This window comes from Bos grunniens, chromosome 20 (genome assembly GCF_055505025.1).
Source record: "Bos grunniens cultivar Pamir isolate PY7600 chromosome 20, Bosgru_T2T1.0, whole genome shotgun sequence".
Classification (NCBI taxonomy): domain Eukaryota; kingdom Metazoa; phylum Chordata; class Mammalia; order Artiodactyla; family Bovidae; genus Bos; species Bos grunniens.
The window spans coordinates 6643917-6665735 of record NC_141184.1 but is presented as its reverse complement, the minus strand read 5'-3'; positions in this window follow the sequence as shown (position 1 = coordinate 6665735).

Here is a 21819-nt window from a genome sequence, read left to right as displayed (position 1 = left end):
CAGCTATCCTTCAATTATAATCTTCTCTGATGGGTTTATTGAAGCAGTAGAGTGTATGAAAGCCCCTTTGTGTTCAAGACAGTGGTCTATAGGATACTGTTAGGACATGGCCACCCCAGACTTCCCCTGGAGAAGCTACAGTCTGTGAGAGATGATACCCACATACCAATAACCACCAAATCAGGCAGCAATAGAGAAGCACTGTTGCAAATTTTCAGTCTACAAAGTCTTCTCTTAAATTCCTGCTTAAACTGCATAAGCTATTGCTGATTTTTCTCACCAAGTCTACAAAATAGAAGAAGGTGGGTACTATCACTCCAAATTAACCCACAGAGGCGCCAACTCAAGTCACCAACACCACGGTCATCAATTGAGAAATGCAGATTTTTACTTCCTCCTAATACATCAAGCTGTTCTTAGGACTAATGGGAGATACATGACATCCCCCAAGGTCAAGATGAGAAACTCAAGATGGTTTATTGAAGGTCAGCCTTCTGATTTGAGTCAGAAAGAGCAGGTGTGAGTTCTCTCAATGGAGTTGAGGCTGGTGAGTGTCTCAGAGGAGGAAGTGCATGGACAGAGGATGGACAGGAGGCAGTAAGGGATGCTCAAGGGACCTACGAGCAGTGAGCTCTGCCGGAAGGACTGGGTTCCTGCAGAGCATGGAGAGGAGACAGCAGGTCAGAGTCTGCAGTGTCCAAGGAGGAGCCTGGGCTGAGCAGTTTATTCTGCAAAAAGTTGGAATCACTGGAAATATTTACGTAAAAGACAGTGATAGATGGAACGGGTAATTTAGAAACAGTAACCTTGAAGAGCCTTATGTTGTGTTTGTTTAGTCACTAAGTCACGTCGGACTCTTTGCAACCCCATGGACTGTAGCCCACCAGGCTCTTTTGTCCATGGGACTTCTTAGGCAAGAATACTAGGGTGGGTGGCCATTTCCTCCTCTAGGGGATCTTCCCGACCCGAGGATGGAACATGCATCCTCTGTATTTGGCAGGCAGATACTTTACTGCTGAGTCACCTGGGAAGCCCAAAGAAAGATTAGAGTGTTAGTGTGTTAGTCACTCAGTTGTGTTTGACTCTTTGCGACCCCATGGACTGTAGCCCACCAGGCTCCTCTGTCCATGGGATTTTCCAGGCAAGAATACTGGAGTGGGTTGCCATTTCCTTCTCCAGGGGATCTTCCCGACCCAGGGATCAAACCCAGGTCTCTGGCATTGCAGGCAGATTCTTTACTCTCTGAGCCACCAGGGAAGCCCTTTCTCCTTTCAGTTCAGTTCAGTTCAGTTGCTCAGTCATGTCCGACTCTTTGCGACCCCATGAACCACAGCACGCCAGGCCTCCCTGTCCATCACCAACTCCTGGAGGTTACCTAAACTCATGTCCATTGAGTCAGTGATGCCATCCAACCATCTCATCCTCTGTTGTCCCCTTCTCCTCCTGCCTTCAATCTTTCCCAAGGAAGATCAGTTCAGTTCAGTCACTCAGTCATGTCCGATTCTTTGCTACCCCATGAATAGCAGCATGCCAGGCCTCCCTGTCCATCACCAACTCCCGGAGTTCACTCAGACTCACATCCATCGAGTCAGTGATGCCATCCAGCCATCTCATCCTCTGTCGTCCCTTTCTCCTCCTGCCCCCAATCCCTCCCAGCATCAGAGTCTTTTCCAATGAGTCAACTCTTCACATGAGGTGGCCTAAGTACTGGAGTTTCAGCTTTAGCATCATTGCTTCCAAAGAAATCCCAGGGCTGATCTCCTTCAGAATGGACTGGTTGGATCTCCTTGCAGTCCAAGGGACACTCAAGAGTCTTCTCCAACACCACAGTTCAAAAGCATCAATTCTTCGGTGCTCAGCTTTCTTCACAGTCCAACTCTCACATCCATACATGACCACTGGAAAAACCATAGCCTTGACTAGACAGACCTTTGCTGGCAAAGCAATGTCTCTGCTTTTCAATATGCTATCTAGGTTGGTCATAACTTTCCTTCCAAGGAGTAAGCGTCTTTTAATTTCTTGGCTTCAGTCACCATCTGCAGTGATTTTGGAGCCCCCCAAAATAAAGTCTGACACTGTTTCCACTGTTTCCCCATCTATTTCCCATCAAGTGATGGGACCAGATGCCATGATCTTTGTTTTCTGAATGTTGAGCTTTCAACATTTTCACTCTCCACTTTCACTTTCATCAAGAAGCTTTTTAGCTCCTCTTCACTTTCTGCCATAAGGATGGTGTCATCTGCATATCTGAGGTTATTGATATTTCTCCCGGCAATCTTGACTCCAGCTTGTGCTTCTTCCAGCCCAGCATTTCTCATGATGTACTCTGCATAGAAGTTAAATAAGCAGGGTGACAATATACAGCCTTGACGTACTCCTTTTCCTATTTGGAACCAGCCTGTTGTTCCATGTCCAGTTCTAACTGTTGCTTCCTGACCTGCATATAGGTTTCTCAAGAGGCAGGTCAGGTGGTCTGGTATTCCCATCTCTTGAAGAATTTCCCACAGTTTATTGTGATCCACACAGTCAAAGGCTTTGGCAAGGAAGATTATTGAACTCAAAATGTCCAGAAGTCAGATGGAAATGTAACCCTAGGGCATCCTACAAGGTCACTGTCAGAAGAGTTCAACAGTGGAGACTCTTGTGAGCTGAATGGTGTCCTCTCAAAATTCAGACCCTAAAATCCTAGCCCCAGGTGACTCTATTTGGAGAGAGCATCTTTTAAAAAATATTTATTCACTTATTTGACTATATCCAGCCTTAGTTTCTGCATGTGGGCTCTTCACTGTGGCATGTGGGCTCTCCAGCTGTGGCTTGTGGGCTTAGTTGCCCTGCAGTATGTGGGCTCCCAGTTCCCTGACCAGGGATAAAACCCACATGCCCTGCACTGAAAGGCTGATTCCCAGCCACTGGATCACCAGGGACATCCTGGAGATAGCATCTCTAAAATAGTATTTAAGGTACAGTGAGGCTTCCCTTGTGGCTCAATCAGTAAAGACTCAGCCTGCAATGCAGGAGACTCGAGTTCTATCCCTGGGTCAGGAAGATCCCCTGGAGAAGGAAATGGCAACCCACTCCAGTATTCTTGCCTGGAAAATTCCATGGGCAGAGAAGCCGGGTGGGCCACAGTCCATGGGGTTGCAAGAGTCAGACACGACTCAGAGGCTAAAACACCAACCACCACCAGGTACAGTGAGATCACTAAGGTGGACTCCGATTCATCTTATTGGTGTCCTTATAGGAAGAGGAAGTTAGGACACAGATAAGGACAGTGAGAAGACCATGTGAAGATACCAGAAAGTGATCATTGCCATGCTCAGGGAGAACCTTCAGAAGAAACCAGCTCTGTGACAACTTAGTCTTGGACTTCCAGCCTCCAGGACTATGAGAAGATGAATTTCCATTGTGTCAGCTGTCCAGTCTATGGTTTCTTACCGTAACAGCCAGAATGGACTTACACAGCAACTTCAGAAAGACTCTCCCAGGGATCACACTGGAGTTTGAAATTAGAATCTTGTGATTTCACATTTGTACCATTTTCACATTCCTGCAGAAGCTGTGTGAGATGCTCTGAAACTCTGTTCAAGTTGCAGCTTGATTTGAGCTTCACTGGAGCTCACTGTGCTGTCATTATTTGCCCTCAACTACCCCTTAAGTGACTCAAATTCTTTAACCTATATTTAGAGGAAAATTGCTGATCAGAAGAGGCAAAGAGGCCCCTGAAATGGGGCAGTTTGCTGGCAAGCCGCAGGGAATACCAATGGCTCATCAGTGCTATAGGTGTTATTTTTTCCCCATGAGGCTGCAGTCGTGGTTCTGGTCTCTCGTGAGTTTTTCTAGGACTTTGCTGCACCCCCTGCTTAGCTGGAGCAGTGTTCTCCTTCCCTTGACCGTGGGCTATTGCAGACACCACCTCTACGAATAGTGTGAGATGAAAGCGGAACTTTGGGGCCTGGGTGTCTAACTGTCAGACGCTCACCCTGGGAACCCAGCTGCTAGGTTGTGCAGAAGCTCAGGTCACATGGAAAGGCCACATGTAGATGTTTCAGGCCAACAGCCTGGGTTCCATGAGACAGTCACGCATGTGGGTGAATGAAGCTTCAGATGGTCCCATCCCAACCCTGCTACTTCCTCGCTCCCCCATCTTGAGCTGCACAGACTCATGCCAAGATTTTTCCTTGAAAATTCAACGTTCTAAGGCCACCTTTGAGGAAGGGGAAAGGCACCTTTTCTCTTGGCCTCTGGCCAGCACCAGACGGCAACCTGGAGGTCCGACAACCCTGAGACCTGGTGGGGGGTCTTCAGTGTCCCTGTGAGTCTAGGGCAGCAAGAAAGTCCTTCAGGGGCATTGCAGGCAGAGTTCGTGGTCCAGTGGTAATTGGCCCTCCAAGAGGCAGGTTTATTTGCGGGAACACATGGAGCACTCTAAAGACTTCCAGAAGTCATAAAGCATCCTCAGGGGAAAGAACTGAAGCTCCATTGCTCACACGGTGGGGACTTAAACCAGGGATGAGCCTGCTACCTGCTCTCCCACAAGCATGCTTCTGCCCCTGGCAGCTCCCATAATCCCTGAGTTGAGAGGTTTACACTGTCCACGTGGGCCTCACCTTGTGCAAACTATACACTCTCATATTCTCAGACTCAAGCAGAATTCTAGATGGTTGCCACCAGGAAAGCCATCAAACTTTAAAAACATAATCCCGATAAAGCTGACAGTATGCTCAGTAAGCATTTTGACACACTGCAGATGGAGAGAACTTTGCTAAGGAACAATTTAGCGATGACACCAAAAGCCTGACATAGATGCACACAAAAAATAATTTTTTCCCAGCAACTCTTTTATTTTTTTTTATTTTTTAATTAAACAAAATTCTTCTTACATAAATTACAGGTACACAAAATACTGATTCACAATTTTTAAAGGTTATACTCCATTTGTAGTGAAATAGATGTATCAATTCAATCCCGTAACTTCACTCACAGGACTGAATCTTAAGAATCTAGTCATGGATGTACACAAAAAAATCCTACAAAGACATTCACTGAAATTTGTTTTCAATAGTGGCTGTTGGAAACTAACTAAATCTCCAAAACAGAGATTGGGCATTCATGTAAGTGAAATCAATACAGGCACTGAGAGTGATCAGAATACCTATGCACACCTGCAGGGGGAAAATGCCTGCTCTAATGTCAGGAAGGACAGTACCTGGTAGGAAGCACTCTGAATCCATATGAACAGCTGCAACAGAGCAGGACGCTATGGTCCTTCCACCATGGCCTCTGCCTGTCTTTTGTCTGCAGAAAAACTTGAACCAAAGAACAAGTTTAATCAGAGAAGTGGGAACATGCAGAAACAAAGGAAAAGTCAAACAAGACCTAATAATAGCAGTTTAGCCGTTAAATACAATTCAGGACTTTAGCTCCTCCACTTCCCTGGTAACTCAGATGGTAAAAGCATCTTCCTGAAATGAGGGAGACCTGGGTTCGATCCCTGGGTGGGGAAGATCCCCTGGAGAAGGAAATGGCAACTCACTCCAGTACTCTTGCCTGGAGAATCCCATGGATGGAGGTGCTTGGTAGGCTACAGCCCACGGGGTCACAAAGAGTCGGACATGATTGAGCGACTTCACGAGAGCTGTAGCTAATATTCTGACCGTATCCTGTGAGCGCTATCTTGTAGACACTGTAACCCCCCACCAAGTGGAGAAGTTTACTACAGGATGGCCAGCCTGCAGCCAGGTCATAAGCTGCCACCATTCTGAGAACTGGCCTCAAAGGATGAAAGGAATGAATTGACCCTGGAACGGAAGACTAACTGTACTTAAAACAATCAAGATGACGCTGATCAGACCACAACATGACCGATTTCAAGACGACCTTTGGTGCTGACTACACTATTTCTGCACATAGCCCCTTCCCTCCACATAGAAAAATTCTTGTCCACTGATTGTGGGTAGGGGGAGTCAGCCTTTGTACAAGAGTCCACCCTTCTCCCCCCTTACCCCTCCACCCCTGGTGCCCACCTCTGAAATAAACCAAATTTCCTTTCCACTAACCTTGCCTCTGGAGTATTGGCTTTAAAGCGATGAGTCTCCAGACCGCATTTTTGGTAACACAGCCTCCTTATCGTAAGAAACACAATCAAACAGTTTGCCATCACCTTCCTCAGGGCAGGAGGAGAGCCCAGCCAGCTCGGCTGCTGGTCTTCACGTTCTTCTTTCCCACCCTCTTCCTCACTAACAGTCCCAATCGTGCTTGGATCACAGTGTGCAAAGCACAAAGGCCTCCACTTCCCAGACCTCCCCAAAGCTAGTCAAGCAGATGAAGCAGAAGGCAGCTGCAGACTTCTGAGAAAGCCCTGCTTTAGTGAAGGGCCCCCTTTTCTCCTTGATTTCTCTGAATTCCCATCCTTCCTTCTCTCCCTTTCTAAAATGCAAACATAATACTTAGAGCAGCTGTCTTTTGTCCAAAAGAGCGGATATCTTCAGGGGCCGGAGGATGAAGGAGCCCTGGTTTCTGAAGGCATTGCACTGGCCCTGGACCAATTATATGAGAAGGACAACCCCTCAGGACATCAGGCCACCATTTCTTGAGTCTCTGTTGTTGTCGTTCAGTCGCTCAGTCGTGTCCGACTCTTTGCAACCCTGGGGCTCTAGCCAGCCAAGCTCCTCTGTCCAAGGGATTCTCCAGGCAAGAATACTGGAGTGAGTTGCCATTATCTACTCCATGATTTCTGTTACTGCCTCACATTTTAAACCAATTTTAAAAAATGGGTAAAATGTTAAATGCAGAGTCAGTTTAAAAGATTTTTAATAAAATGTGCACAGGGCTGCCCTGGTAGCTTAGACAGTAAAGAATCTGCCTGCAATGCAGGAGACTCTGGTTTGATCCCTAGATCAGGAACATCCCCTGGAGAAGGGAATGTTCTTTCATGCTATGCTATGCTAAGTCACTTCAGTCGTGTCCGACTCTGTGTGACCCCATAGACAGCAGCCCACCAGGCTCCCCCGTCGCTGGGATTCTCCAGGCAAGAACACTGGAGTGGGTTGCCATTTCCTTCTCCAATACATGAAAGTGAAAAGTGAAAGTGAAGTGGCTCAGTCGTGTCCGACCCTCAGTGACCCCATGGACTGCAGCCTACCAGGCTCCTCTGTCCATGGGATTTTCCAGGCAAGAGTACTGGAGTGAGGTGCCATTGCCTTCTCCATGTTCTTTCATAATAGTGTTAAAATATATCATTTTCCTAAATATCTTTCTTATCAAATGTCTCTACTGTGTAAGCACCTCATTTAAAGAGTGTGTGATGGTTGGAATAAAAATGGACATTTCTGTTAGTACATGAAGGGTGATGTTTGCCATTTCCAGGCATGTTAGCTGCCAGGCAGCTGGAAAGCAATGACGACCCTCTTGTACAGTTTAATTGCTTGATCTGGAAAAAGAGAGCTACTTTAGCACAAGGCTCCGGAGCTAGCCGAAATGTACAAACACCATATCAGCAATGCTACCAAATTCTCTATACAAAACTGGAAAACGTTTTGTCTGGGTTGAAAACAAACAAAATATATCTATGGCTTTAGCATCCTGTGACAAACAAGTTGAAGTGTTAGGTTTCTCGGTGTTTATTCCATCTACGGAGCTGAAAACCGTACAGTTAGGAGTAAGCCCCACGGCACTGCCTTCAGACTGAAAGCAGCTCATTCCTGATTGACGTCAAGTAGCATCTCCAAACTCCCAGGCTCCTTAAATCTGAGACCGGAAAAGCGTTTAAGAACTTCAAGTACCGTTGCCCCCACAGGGCTGTCTCTCAGCCCCTCCTCCACCATATCTTTCAGTCTCCCTCTTCCATCTCCTTTGTCCCGTTACCAGTCATCAACCAATCCCCTCTTTCCTGGAGGAAGGAGGAGTGAGCAAATATTTATTAGTATTAAGACCCTGACGTTGGGAAAGATTGAAGCCAAAAGGAGATGGGGCAACAGAGGATGAGATGGCTGGACGGCATCACCAACTCGATGGACATGAGTTTGGGCAAACTCCAGGAGAGAAGGAAGGACAGGGGAAGCCTGGCGAGCTGCAGTCCATGGGGTCGCAAAGAGTCAGTTATGACGTAGTGACTGAACAGCAACAATGAACAATGCAAAGTCGAGTATCTGTTAACTCAGATTTCCGATGTTTTGGTGGCAGCTTCTACTCCCAGAATCTGTGTTTTAAAAACACTAAGTGACATTCTGCATCTTCAATCACCTGGTGGCCATCTTTATTGTACAAAGTAACATTTGACGAGTATTTTGAATATCCTAGGAGAAAGCCTGGACTCTTATACAGTCTGTATGAAATTTTCCATGTAACTGGGACCTAAATGCATTCCTTCCAATAGAAACTACATAATACGTGTCACTGCAAAATTTTTTATAGGTCTGAGTTGATGTCATATCAAAAGGCAAAAATGCACAGTTTCTGTCCAGCCCATGTTCTGGAAGTATACAAATCTATCTGTGTAACTGCCAGTCACATTTCCACCCAACAAAGTACAGTAAGCCCGCCACACAGGCTTAGCACTGCATGCTGAGAAAGTGGGGTGGGGGCTTGTGAGTATCCCCTACCAACCTTCAGATCATAACTTTTGCACAGTTTAAGGTGAATTCTCTGGTGAGTTCTCAGGGGCTTCAGTTTCTTTATGATAAAGGACTTGAAACAAGAGAGGAGCTGGCCCTGGGAGTATTAGAAGGGAGTGGGCAGTTCAAAAAGAAAGTCATGTGTGTGCTCCTTAGACGTGGAGCCCAAGACTGTCTTGTTTTGTTGCTGTTGCTCAGTCACTAAATTGTGTCTGACGCTTTGTGACTCTCATGGACTGCAGCATGCCAGGCTCCCCTGTCCTTCACTATCTCTGATAGTTTGCTCAAATCCGTGTTCTTTGAGTCTGTGATGCTATCTATCTCATCCTCTGCTGCCCCCTTCTCCTTTTGCCTTCAATCTTTCCCAATATCAGGGTCTTTTCCAGTGAATCGAATCTTCACATCAGGTGGCCAAAGTATTGCGGCTTCAGCTTCAGCATCAGTCCTTCCAGGGAATATTCAGGATTGGTTTCCTCTAGGACTGACAGGTTTAATGTCCTGGTCTGATAAATATTTATAAATATGCTTAGGGAATTTTTTCCCACAAATTTCACAAAGACCCACCAGGAATCAATTATTCAAAAAAATTTAAATATATAGGTCCCAAACAATTTCCCTTAGAAATGTTACTTCAACAAAACATACAGTTCAGAATTTTAACACATAAATCCATCATTTTTACTCTATTAATATTTCTGAATATTCAGTAATATACCTCTAGGCATGATTAGTTGCTGACATTTATTTTATTTGACCTGATGCATTTGTCAACATGTAGGGCTAGTATTAATTAATCCTTTCCTTCCTTCACTTCTGGCATTCCACATACCCTGCTGCATGCATATTCTTCAACACTTATGAACAAGTGCAGGGCAAGTAGCTATGTACATAAACAATTTGAAATTAATCATCATGCTCAACTGTTTAATATAAATTATATCTATGAACTTTTCAATACAGTTAAATTAAATGTTTTGAGTTTGAAGTCATTTAGACCAAAGAAATCATCAAAACTGTAAAGGTTTATCTCAAGGATTATGAAAATTGCTACTAGACAATTTTAGTTCAGCTGATGGAGATATCTCTGTTTAAGTGCCAGATGATTTTAGTTCTAGGCACTTTGTTAACTGAGGGTCTGGGGTGGGAAAAAATCAGTATGATTTTTTTTGTTTGTTTGTAAAATACAGAAGATGAAAATACTATCTACTGTCATGTCTGATCAGGAGGTTATTTTGAAACTAACAGGAAATGGAGAAGAAATCTTTAAAAATGTAAAGCATTAAGGGCATGTGAGATACAACTATGATAATCCCCTTGCTCTTTGTCATCAAATGTGTATGCTTTATGTCCTACATACAAATGCGGATTCACAGGTAATGATGGGGGCTGAGAAAACACAGAGGGAATTTTTGAATTCAAGGTCCTGGGTTACATCTTCATGAAAGTACTTTTGTCAGTCAAACCTTCCATTGCCTTTCCCTGGGCACTGGCCTTTTCCTACCAGCCACTCAGGCTTCCCCATTTCTGACAGCAGAGTCAATATTTCCATGGACTGATCCAGCACCATAAACCTTAAAGTCAATGGGGTTCAACTCCAGGACTTTGGTATTGGAATAAGCAAGGCTTCTTCCAGTGGGTGCTCAAGAGGAAGGGGTGTCCCTGAGGAGGGTACAGCTGCAGGGGACACTGCAGGAAAGATGACAGGAGCCTCATGCAGACGTGTGTGTCAGGGCACGAACACCAGGCTCTGGACATTTGAAACTGACAGATTTTTGCTCTCACAAGTCTGAGATGGGGGCCCTTGAACTTGCAGTAAAAGATCCCTATCTATTAATAACATGCATCTTAAGACACTACCAATTTTTTAAATAAATGTATTCTTTTTAGAGACTGTTATTAGTAAAATGATAGGTAATAATACTTAGGCCACCAAAATTTAATAGGGTAGGTCCTAAATTCATTCTAAAAATATACATGAAAACTCTCCCAAATGCCAAATAGAGCGCTACATTCAAGGCCATTTAAACATGTGGTTGGCAAAGGGATGAAGTTCAGAGTCATAAAAATCAGGACCATCTAAGGGCCCCTAGAGAGGAAATTTGCACTGAAACTGCTTTGTCCTGCCTTCCCAGCTACTAATGGCAAGTGTGTGTCAACTGATAAATGCAGGGTGTGCCCAGAGAGGGCCTCCCAGATTCCAAGTGCAGTGAGCTGGCTCCATTTGTATGCCCTGATGACCTTCAGGTACCAGCTACAAATCCAAGATACGGAAGAAGGGCACCAAATTCACCCCTGCTTTGTGGACAAGAAAGACAAAACAGAAGAAATCCCATAGCATGTTTTCTAGATCTTACATATGCATGTCTATGTACTTAGAATGTAGCTTGCCCAGGCATCCCACCTTTGGCAGTCCATCTAATGTTCCAGTTGGCTACTGGTCCCAGGTCATTAAGAAGGGAAATTTGATAGTAGAGTTTTGGTTTTGGTACTTGACAAAGACTGAGGGGGTGTCCCTCGTGGCTCAGTGGTAAAGAATCTGCCTGCCAATGAAGGAGACATGGGTTTGATCTCCTGTGTCTAGAATCCTAGACATAGACTCTATACAAGAAGATCCCCTAGAGAAGGGAATGGCAACCCACTCTAGTATTCTTGCCTGGGAAGTCCCATGGATGGAGGAATCTGCTGGGCGACAGTCCATGAGGTCTCAAAGAGTTGGACACAACTTAGCAACTGAAGAACAGCAACATGAGTGATGAGACCTGTCGGCATATCACAGACCAACACACACTTTGAACCAATGGTTCATAAACATCTAAACCAAGCATTTCATCTGAATCTGCAGTCAGACTCTCAGACATTTCAACTATATCATGAAATTTGATTTGAATGGCTCTAGTTTTCTAGGTAACACTGAAAAATCAAAGTATTAAAATTTCTAAGGCAGGCTATTCAACCTTCCCACAGAGAGTTATTATGTTTTCATATTCTACACAACTCATTAAAACTTCTTTATCCTCTTTTAATCTTAAGATGTTTGTTTAGGATCTTTCTTCAGCTCATGCATTTATTTTCTAGAATTAGGTTGACTTTTTTATCATTTGTTGCTTTTGTTTCAAATTGGAAATGGCTTTATTTTTCTTATTACAAATTTAATGGACATTTTCAGAAAGAAATCATATATGAAAATACTAAATATCTAATCTATCTTTCCAAAGTTTTTTCAAGCACACATACGTTCATATACATGTAATTATACAATGGATTACAATACAATGTTATGAAGTGACCTTGGCCACACTGTGAGACACTCGGAATTTTAGTTTCCCAACTAGGTATCAAACCTGCATTCCCTGCATTGAAAGTGTGGAGTCTTAACCATATGACTGCTCGGAAAGTCTAGAACAGTATTCTCTAAAATTTTTCTATGGATCTTTGAGTTCTCATATTGAGTTTCAAGATGCTAGACTGATACATATGCATTTGCCTCCACCGCCCTCCAAATCCCCCTAAAATTACTGTTAAGCCATAAAAAGAAAAAAAAAAGCCAGAGAGATATACCTGGGAGGCATCTCCAAAAGTTTGGAGACTCAAGATGCTGATAGCCAGGTACCTGTAGTGAAACACACAAAGAACAAGTGAACTCACACCACAGAGCCCCAGCGCTAAGTGTGTGCCAACTCTTCAGGGGTGTTTGCCTCTTTGCCTACTCTGCTTCGTTGTTCACGAAGCTCTTCCGTCCATGGGATTCTCCAGGCAAGAGTACTGGAGTGGGTGGCCATGCCCTCCTCCAGGGGATCTTCTTGACCCAGGGACTGAACCTGCATCTCCTGTGTCTCTTGCCTTGGCAGGCAGTTTCTTTACCACCAGCACCACCTGGGAAGCCCCATATAGACCCCAAGATGGTCCAGGAATCAGTAGTGAGTGTGAGTGGGGCTGAAGAGAGGGATTGGTTATAAGTCTGTACAAGAAATGATTAAAGTCCCAAATTGCCTTCTTTACACAATGCAGTCAAACAAACACCAAGACCCCAAACCAGTAGAATATTCGCATTTCAATCCCCTGAGTAGTTGAATAGGAGACATCCTGAGTTCATGACAAGAGATGGCTGTAGGAGTGAGTATCATTATGAAAACAGGAGAGCTGAATGAAAATCTACTCTAAAAATGGTGAGTCATCCGCATCCCTTTCTATCTCAACTCGGAAAGCACAGGGAAAAGGCCTCATGGTCTAGGCAGGACCTGGAAGAATTCTCTTGGAGAACGCCTGCCCTGCTAAAAATCCTCCAGCTAGAAATTAGGTCTTTTGCTGCATTTACAACAGAAGTTAGGCTCCTACATGACTACCCTGTAGTGAAGTCCACCACTCAATAAGCCCTGGCTTACAGAACTTCCCCGGACTTGCCTGCAGGCTCAGACAGAAAAGCACCTGCCTACAATGTGGGACACCCGGGTTCGATCCCTGGGTCGGGAAGATCCCCAGGAGAAGGAAGTGGCACCCCACTCCAGTACTCTTGCCTGGAAAATCGCATGGAAGGAGGAGCCTGGTAGGCTACAGTCCATGGGGTCGCAAAGAACTGGACACGGATGAGCGACATCACTTTCTTACTTTCTTTTCTTTCACAGAACTTCCCAGTTCTGTAAGTTGCACGATGAGTATGTAAATTTATTTTTTAAAAACTGTCCATTTGTTTTGAAAGTAGTTAATCCATTTTTTTTTAAATCACCAATGACTTTGTACCACGTGTGACCACATATGTGTGGGCCTATTTCTGGATCTACAATGGTAACTTGAATTTTCTACCTTCAGGTCCTACTGGTCATTGTCATCCTACCCATGTTAAAACTCTTCAACATGTTATGATTTGAACACTCAGTTTTCTTTTGATGAGTTTAAAAAATGAGAATATTTTTCTCTTTTTTTTTTACTATTTCCAGCATGTCTTATTAATTTATGTAGATCCATATTTCCACTGGGCTTCCCTGGTGGCTGAGATGGTATACCTGGGTTAGGAAGATCTCCTGGAGAAGGGAATGACTACCCACTCCAGTATTCTGGCCTGGAGAATTCCATGGACAGAGGAGCCTGGCAGGCTACAGTCCAGGGGGTCACAAAGAGTCAGACACGACTGAGTGACTTTCACTTTCATATTTCCATCTGGGAATATTTTTATTCTTCCTGAACAAATTTCACATCTTTCTTTATTGCAAGTCTACTGGTAATTAATTCTCAGCTTTGTCTGAAAAAAAAATCCTTCATTTATAAAAGATCTTGTGGGGAAAATTAGAATTCTACCTGGAAAACTTTTTTCTTCCACCACTTTGAAAATGCCGTTCCATATTCTTCTGCTTCACATAGTTTCTGGAAAGAAATCTGGTGTAATCTTAGCTTTGTTTCTCTGTATGTAAAGTGTTTGTTTCTCCAGTGTCTTTAAAATATTCTTGTTATTACTAGTTTCAGAAATTTGATTATAATGTCCCTTTGTATGTATGATTTGCTTCATTTTTCTTCTGCTTGGGTTCCATTAACCTTCTTGAATGTGTAGGCTTATCATTTATATTAAATTTGAAAGAATTTTTGCCACTTATTTCTTCAAGTGCGTTTTTTTCTCCCCTTCCTCTCCTCTCTTCTGAGACTGCAGTTATAAATAACCACTTTGCTGTAATGCCATTATCCTTCAATTAAAAAATAAATAATAAAAAATAACCACTTTGTACCAGCCACCAGAGTTCTGTTATTTCTTTTCCAGTCTCTTTATTTCATTTGGAATAATTTCTATTAGTATGTTTTTTCTTCTGCAGTGAGTAATTTGGTTATAGATTTTTAATTTCGGGTATTGCAGTTTTCAACTCTAAAAATTCTATGTAGATCTTTTCAAATTTTTTACATTTCTCTCCTCATCATATTCATGTTCTTTTACATGCTCTCAAACATATGAGGAATATTTATATTCCTTTAACATTGTCTGGCAATTTCAGCATCTCTTTCATTTCTAATTATTGGGTTTCTTTTGGTTTGGGGGTCATATCTTCCTGCTTATTTTTATGTTTAATAGTTTTGAGTGAATCCTAGAAATTATGAGTTTTACTTTATTTTGTTATTTTATTACATTGTTTAGGTTTCTTTTTTAACATTCCTCTATGGAGGGTTGGCATTTGGTTAAGTTCCTTTAGATCAGTCTGATTGTCTTGAGATTTGCCTTTTGAACAATTTGATTATGGTGTCCCTTGATGTGTTTGATTTTCTTCATCTTTCTTCTGCTTGGGTTCCATTGACCTTGAATGTGTAAATTGATCACTTATACTACATTGGGAAAAATTTTTGCTACTTATTTCTTCATATTTTTTAAATAAATATGACCCCAAACCAGTTTTGGTAGTTTTATGGCCTATATGGACTAGTTTTTAACAATATATATTTTAAAAACCATATATAGACTAGTGTTTAACAATTATTTCTATATTAATCTCTTTGATTACATGTAGTATGAATTAAGAACCCCAAACCAATGCATATTACAGGCTGGAATTTCTGTTTTCTCCTGGGCTCCTATGAGAAGCTTCTAAACGTAGCTTCAACTAGAGCTCCACATGGCACCGGGTCCCTGTTGTTGTTCAGCTGCTAAGTCATGTCCAGCTCTTTGTGACTTCATTGACTGCAGGACACCAGGCTTCCCTGTCCTTCACTGTCTCCTGGAGTTTGCTCAGACTCATGCTCATTGAGTCAGTGATGCTATCCAACCATCTCATCTGCTGGCATCCCCTTCTCCTCCTGCCTTCAGTCTTCCCCAGCATCAAAGTCTTTCCAATAAGTCAGCTCTTCGTATCAGGTGGCCAAAGGATTGGAGCTTCAGCTTCAGTGTCAGTCCTTCCAATGAATATTCAGGACTGATTTCCTTTAGGATTCATTGGCTTAGTCTCCTTGCTGTCCAAGGGACTCTCAAGAGTCTTCTCCAGCACCACTGTTCGAGGGCATCAATTCTTCAGTGATCAGCCTTTTCTATTGTCCAGCTCTCACATCCGTACATGACTACTAGAAAAACCATAACTTTGACTATAAGGACCTTTGTAGGCAAAGTGATATCTCTGCTTTTTAATACTCTGCTTTTAATAGGTTTGTCATTACTCTTTTTCCAAGGAGCAAGTGTCTTTTAATTTAATGGCTGCAGTCATGGGTCCCGAAGCATTGGGTCTCTAAGTTAAGGTATTTCTAGTCTTTTTATTCTGGCCTTTTTTAAAAAGTGGGCTTCCAGTTCCACCCACATGAAAGGAATATTGTCCTTGCAGGGGCAGTGAACACCTAGTATGTAGACAATATGTGTTTCTGATTATCTCATGCTTAATACTCTCAATGCTCACTCAGGCTCTGCATTTAAATCTCCCTTCATTTTAGGCACTTTGTTTCTTTTTTTTCCAATCTCAGCTCTGCATTCAGTTTTACATTGATCATATTTATTCAGGCTTCCCAGGTGGTGCTAGCGGCAAAGAATCCACCTGCCAATGCAGGAGACACAAGAGACGTGGGTTTGATCCCTGAGTCAGGAATATCCTCTGGAAGAGGAAATAGCAATGGTGACCCACTCCAGTGTTTCTACCTGGAGAATCCCTTGGACAGAGGAATCTGGCAGGCCACAGTCCATGGGGTCACAAAGAGTCGGACATGACTGAGTGACTAACATTTTCACATTTTCATTTCCATTGTAATACAACTTAGTTGACGAACCTTTCAGTTCAGTTTAGTTGCTCAGTCATGTCCGACTCTTTGTGATCCCATGAATCGCAGCATGCCAGGCCTCCCTGTCCATCACCAACTCCCAGAGTTCACTCAAACTCACGTCCATTGAGTCGGTGATGCCATCCAGCCATCTCATCCTCTGTCGTCCCCTTCTCCTCCTGCCCCCAATCCCTCCCAGCATCAGAGTCTTTTCCAATGAGTCAACTCTTCGCATGAGGTGGCCAAAGTACTGGAGTTTCAGCTTTAGCATCATTCCTTCCAAAGAAATCCCAGGACTGATCTCCCTTAGAATAGACTGGTTGGATCTCCTTGCAGTCCAAGGGACTCTCAAGAGTCTTCTCCAACACTACAGTTTAAAAGCATCAATTCTTCAGTGCTCAGCTCTCTTCACAGTCCAACTCTCACATCCATACATGGCTACTGGAGGCATTTTTTAATAAGCACTTTGAGTGGTAAAGTGTTAGATGTCTGAATTTTTCCTGACTTTGCTTTTATTTTTATTTTCTTAAGGCTAGCCTTTGAGCCTTAGTAGAGTGAGCTGAGGGAAATGGAAGGCTTAGGCCCAGGACACACTGGTCACAGTATTTTGGAGGTGATACAAAAGCAATGTAGACAGCTTCCCCACAGGAACTAGTTTATCTCCTCAAAATTCAGCCTATCGCAAAAGAGAAAATCCAGTGTCACTTAGCAGACACAGTAAACTTATTCTCGAAAGAGACAAACACTGCAACCTTCTTTCTAACCTATCCATTTGAGAGTTAGACACATTAACCCAGTTTTCTGCTTCAGGCTGTCAGAATTTTGTAAACATCCATGTCCAGTTCTGGAAGGATGAATGGAGGATTGAGATGCGTTCTGGATTTTTGCACTCAATTCCTTCCCTTCTTTTGTTTCCCAAAATCTCAACTTTTTCTTCATATTCATAGGATTAAACTTGGGCAAAGTGGGTTAAACTCTGAGCCCTCCTGGACTGGATAACGACTCATTGTTGACTCCGAATGCTGGTGACCCTCCCTCACAAAGAATCACCTCCACAAACTCCAACACCTTATGCTGGCCCACAAGAGGACCCACTATTACCCAAACCCCAGATTAATTTTGTTACACTGCTGAAGCTTGCTTTCTGAAAAATCTTCCAGAAAAGAACCTGACTACACTATAGAGTTCACAGTGCTGGGTGAATGGATAAAGAAGTTGGGGTACACATGCACGATGGAATATTACTCAGTCATAGAAAAGAACGCATTTGAGTGTGTTCTAATGAGGTGGATGAACAGAGAGCCTGTTATATGAGTAAAGTCAGAAAGAGAAAAACAAATATTGTACAGTAATGCATATATATGAAATCTAGAAAGACGGTACTGATCAACCTACTTGCAGGGCAGTGGAGACACAGACACAGGGGACAGGCTTCTGGACACAGCGTGGGAGGGGAAGGGCGAGCAAATGGAGAGAGCAGCGTGGAGACACGTACACCACCGCACGTAGAGTACATAGCCAGTGGGAATTTGCTGTATGAGGCAGAGAGCTCAGATCCAGTGCTCTGGGACATCCTAGACAGGTGGGATGGAGGTTCAAGAGGGAGGGGACATACATGTACCTATGTAATATTTTGTGTGTGTGTTTACCAGCACAATATTATATAGCAAATATCTTCTAATTAAAAATAAATAAATTAAAAAAATAAAGTTCACAGTGATGCATTTTAAAATAAACTGGACAGTTGGCTATTTTCTAAGCACTGAGAGCTCACCCTGCATCCTGGTCTCAGGTCTGGCAATCTGACATTTATTGGCTGCCAAGGCCAGATCTCCCATCCTTAACGAAAGTCCCATTCCTACCCAAGGGGCCTTTCACATTCCCAAGACAGCCACCATCTCTCCTTCTTTCTCTGCCTCTAGATTACAAAGCCCTTTTCACCAGCTTCACTGCATTTATTGCCTCCAGGTCTATGGAAGGACCATCTTCCCAGTGATGACTTCCGGGTGCTGTTCCTCCCGGAGTAGCAGTCTGGTTGGGGGTTTGGACAGTACCAGCTGCCCCGGGCGTGGGGAACAGCCTGGGAGAGGCAGGTGTCTCCACGTTCCAGCCCTGCCAGCTCCACTGATAACTGTCCTAAGTGTGCCGCACATACACTTTCATTTAAAAAGAAAGGAGCCACACAACGTAGAACAAAAGCAGGGACTTGCTTGGCGGCCCTGTGGTTGGGATGTCAGGATTTCACTGCGGTGGTCTGGGTTCCATCCCTGGTCAGGGAAGATCCCACAATCATGCATGGCACAGCCAAAAAATTAAAAGTTTTTTTTTTTAAACTTTACATAATTGTATTAGTTTTGCCACATATCAAAATGAATCCGCCACAGGTATACACGTGCTCCCCATCCTGAACCCTCCTCCCTCCTCCCTCCCCACACCATCCCTCTGGGTCGTCCCAGTGCACCAGCCCCAAGCATCCAGTATCGTGCATCGAACCTGGACTGGCATCTCGTTTCATACATGATATTTTACATGTTTTTTAAAAAGAAGAAGAAAGAAAGAAAAGAAATTAAAGCCACTCCTCCAAGGGAGTAAGAGCTGCTTGTGATTTTGACAAAGCTTCCCAGAGCCCTGCCTGGGGCCCCCTCCTGACCCATCTAGCTTCTCCCCTCTCACCTCGCTCTACAGAAATGCTCTGTCCTGTCAAACTCTGTCTGTCCTCCCAGCCTCCCTGCAACCTGCCCCGAGCATCCTCGCCTCCCTTCACGATCAATACTGTGTGCTCTGCTACAACGTGAAGATGTTGGTCCTTCCTCTGCTCCGTTGCCACCTTTGGGGAGAGCGCCGCATGCCCAGGCTCTCAGGAGTCTCCCTTCCTCCTCCCTGGTTCTGGCAACTTCATGCAGAGCCCAGGTGCCTCCCCCTTCCAGATGTCCCAGGCTGTGTGCACTACACTCAGCCCCTCCACACCCGACAGCTCCTCACCTGGTGCAGAGGAGCTACGTCTACTCAGGGACAGAGGAGAGTCCACCCAGGATCCAACAGAGTTGTCTCAGCATCATAAAGTCCCATTTTCCATTATTTTCGATGAAGATTTGCATTTTCAAGAAGGCATCTTCCTATAAGATTGCTCCTATGATGGAGGAGGTTTGTGTTTCAATTCAGCTGCTATAAGAGCAATCATTTTTGCTGAATTCCATTTATCCAAAGGCTTCCCACATGGCTCAGTGGTAAAGAATCTGCCTGCCAATGTGGGAGACCTGGGTTCAATCCCCAGGTTGGGAAGATCCCCAGGAGGAGGGCATGGCGACGCACTCCAGTATTCTTGCCTGGAGAATCCCATGGACAGAGGAGCCTGGCGGGCTACAGTCCATGGGGTCACAAAAGAGTCGGACATGACTGAGTGACAAAGAACAGCACATAGCACAGTACATGTCCCTATAAGTATTATAATTATCCCCATTATGCATGTAAAGGTCAACTAGCATCCCAAGGTCACAGTAAGTGGCAAGGTCAGAGGATGAGCCCAGGCAGTCCCACCTGTGCCTACCCATTCAGCTGACCAATCTCCATTCCTACAAGAGGGCAGTTATAATTCCCTTGCACAACTTGCCAGATTAGTTTGAGGATATCAGTTTCTGAAGGGCAAAAGCACACTTTAGAAGATGTGTAAGTCAATATAAAAATGCAGAATATTACGCTGACACTTTGTACGATTGAGGGCTTTTTGCACTGCTTTCTCTAATGTTTACATGGTAGGTGCTTAGTTGTGCTTAGTTGCTCAGCTGCGTCCAACTCTTTGTGACCCCATGGACTGTAGCCCACCAGGCACCTCTGTCCATGAGGATTCTCCAGGCAAGAATACTGGAGCGGGTTGCTGTGCCCTCCTCCAGGGGATCTTCCCAACCCAGGGATGGAACCCAGGTCTATTGCAGATGGATTCGTTACCATCTGAGCCACCAGGGAAGCCCTTAAATGTTAAGGGATAAGTTAAATAATTTTTGAAATACTACTGAGTATATATAACAAAAGTTTGGAAAAAATGTTTCAGACTATGTGATCATAATCTCTCAGACTACCAAAATGTGAAATAGCCCCTTGGCCTGAATTCCTCCCAAAGATGTAGGAAATTACACTGAAGGTCCCAAAACCCACCCCCAACTCCCACGGCTTCCCACGTTGCATGGTTCACACTTCAGTTCAGTTCAGTTCAGTTGCTCAGTCGTGTCTGACTCTTTGTGACCCCATGAACCACAGCATGCCAGGTCTCCCTGTCTATCACCAACTCCCAGAGTCCACCCAAACCCATGTCCATTGAGTCAGTGATGCCATCCAACCATCTCATCCTCTGCCATCCCCTTCTCCTCCTGCCCTCAATCTTTCCCAGGATCAGGGTCTTTTCAAATGAGTCAGCTCTTCCCATCAGGTGGCCAAAGTACTGGAGTTTCACCTTCAACATCAGTCCTTCCAATGAACACCCAGGACTGATCTCCTTTAGGGTGGACTGGTTGGATCTCCTTGCAGTCCAAGGGACTCTCAAGAGTCTTCTCAGCGGTGCCTAATTCTGACCATGTAGTCATAGTTAATCCATAGGATCTATTTTTCCTAGCTGTATTGTGACCTTGAGAGTAGGTAGTGGAAATCCTTTATTTCTTTATATTAGCACTGCATCTCCAGGATTAATAAAAGTCTGTGGATCTGAGCTGGCTCTGTCTCCCTCTCCTCCACACACCCCAAGCTAGGAATAGTGAGTTTTCTGCCATATATTAGCATAGTGTGGTTGACAGATTCAGACACAAAATTGTATTTTCACTTCAAGGGGAGGCTTGCGTGGGTGTCTCCATTTCTACTGCTCTAGGCGCTTTGCTGGTACATGCTGGTTTTCAAATATCTTCAGATTTAGTCAGGTCAAAAATCCACTCAGAAGCAAAGCCAGACGGACCTCACAACTGATGGATGCTGGTCTTGCCCTGAGCATTTGGCTTTTGTTCTTAATAGAACGGCAGTCTTCTTGCTGTTTCTAAGCACAGATACACTTGCCCCAGGGGCTGCTGAATGCTGAAGTCATTGAGGTCAAAAGCTTGTCCTGGGAGGCTGAACTGATGGAAATGCCCCAGCCTGGCCCACAGCTTAGAGGCCGCCTTCCCACATGCATTGTTATATATTTGGTTATTTTGCCATCCACCTGCCGGTTCCCTGAATTATGACACACTGGGATCTAGGTACCCACTCTGTTCTTCTCTTTGGTCCCTTCTTTCTGAAACACTGCTTGCTATCAGCAGACTTGACCATGATAAAGCCTGTCCCTTCTCCTAAGTCCTTAGAAAAAGCATTGACGCCATCCATCAACAAAACCCCAGAGAACTCTCACTGTTCACCTTCGTAGGAATTGGCTGTTCACTCAGACCCTTCGTCCCCCTCACAGACAGCTGCGCTCATCTCTTTATGAACCATGTCTTCCTTAGCTTTTCATGAGCCAGTTAGAAAAAGCCTTTCCCAT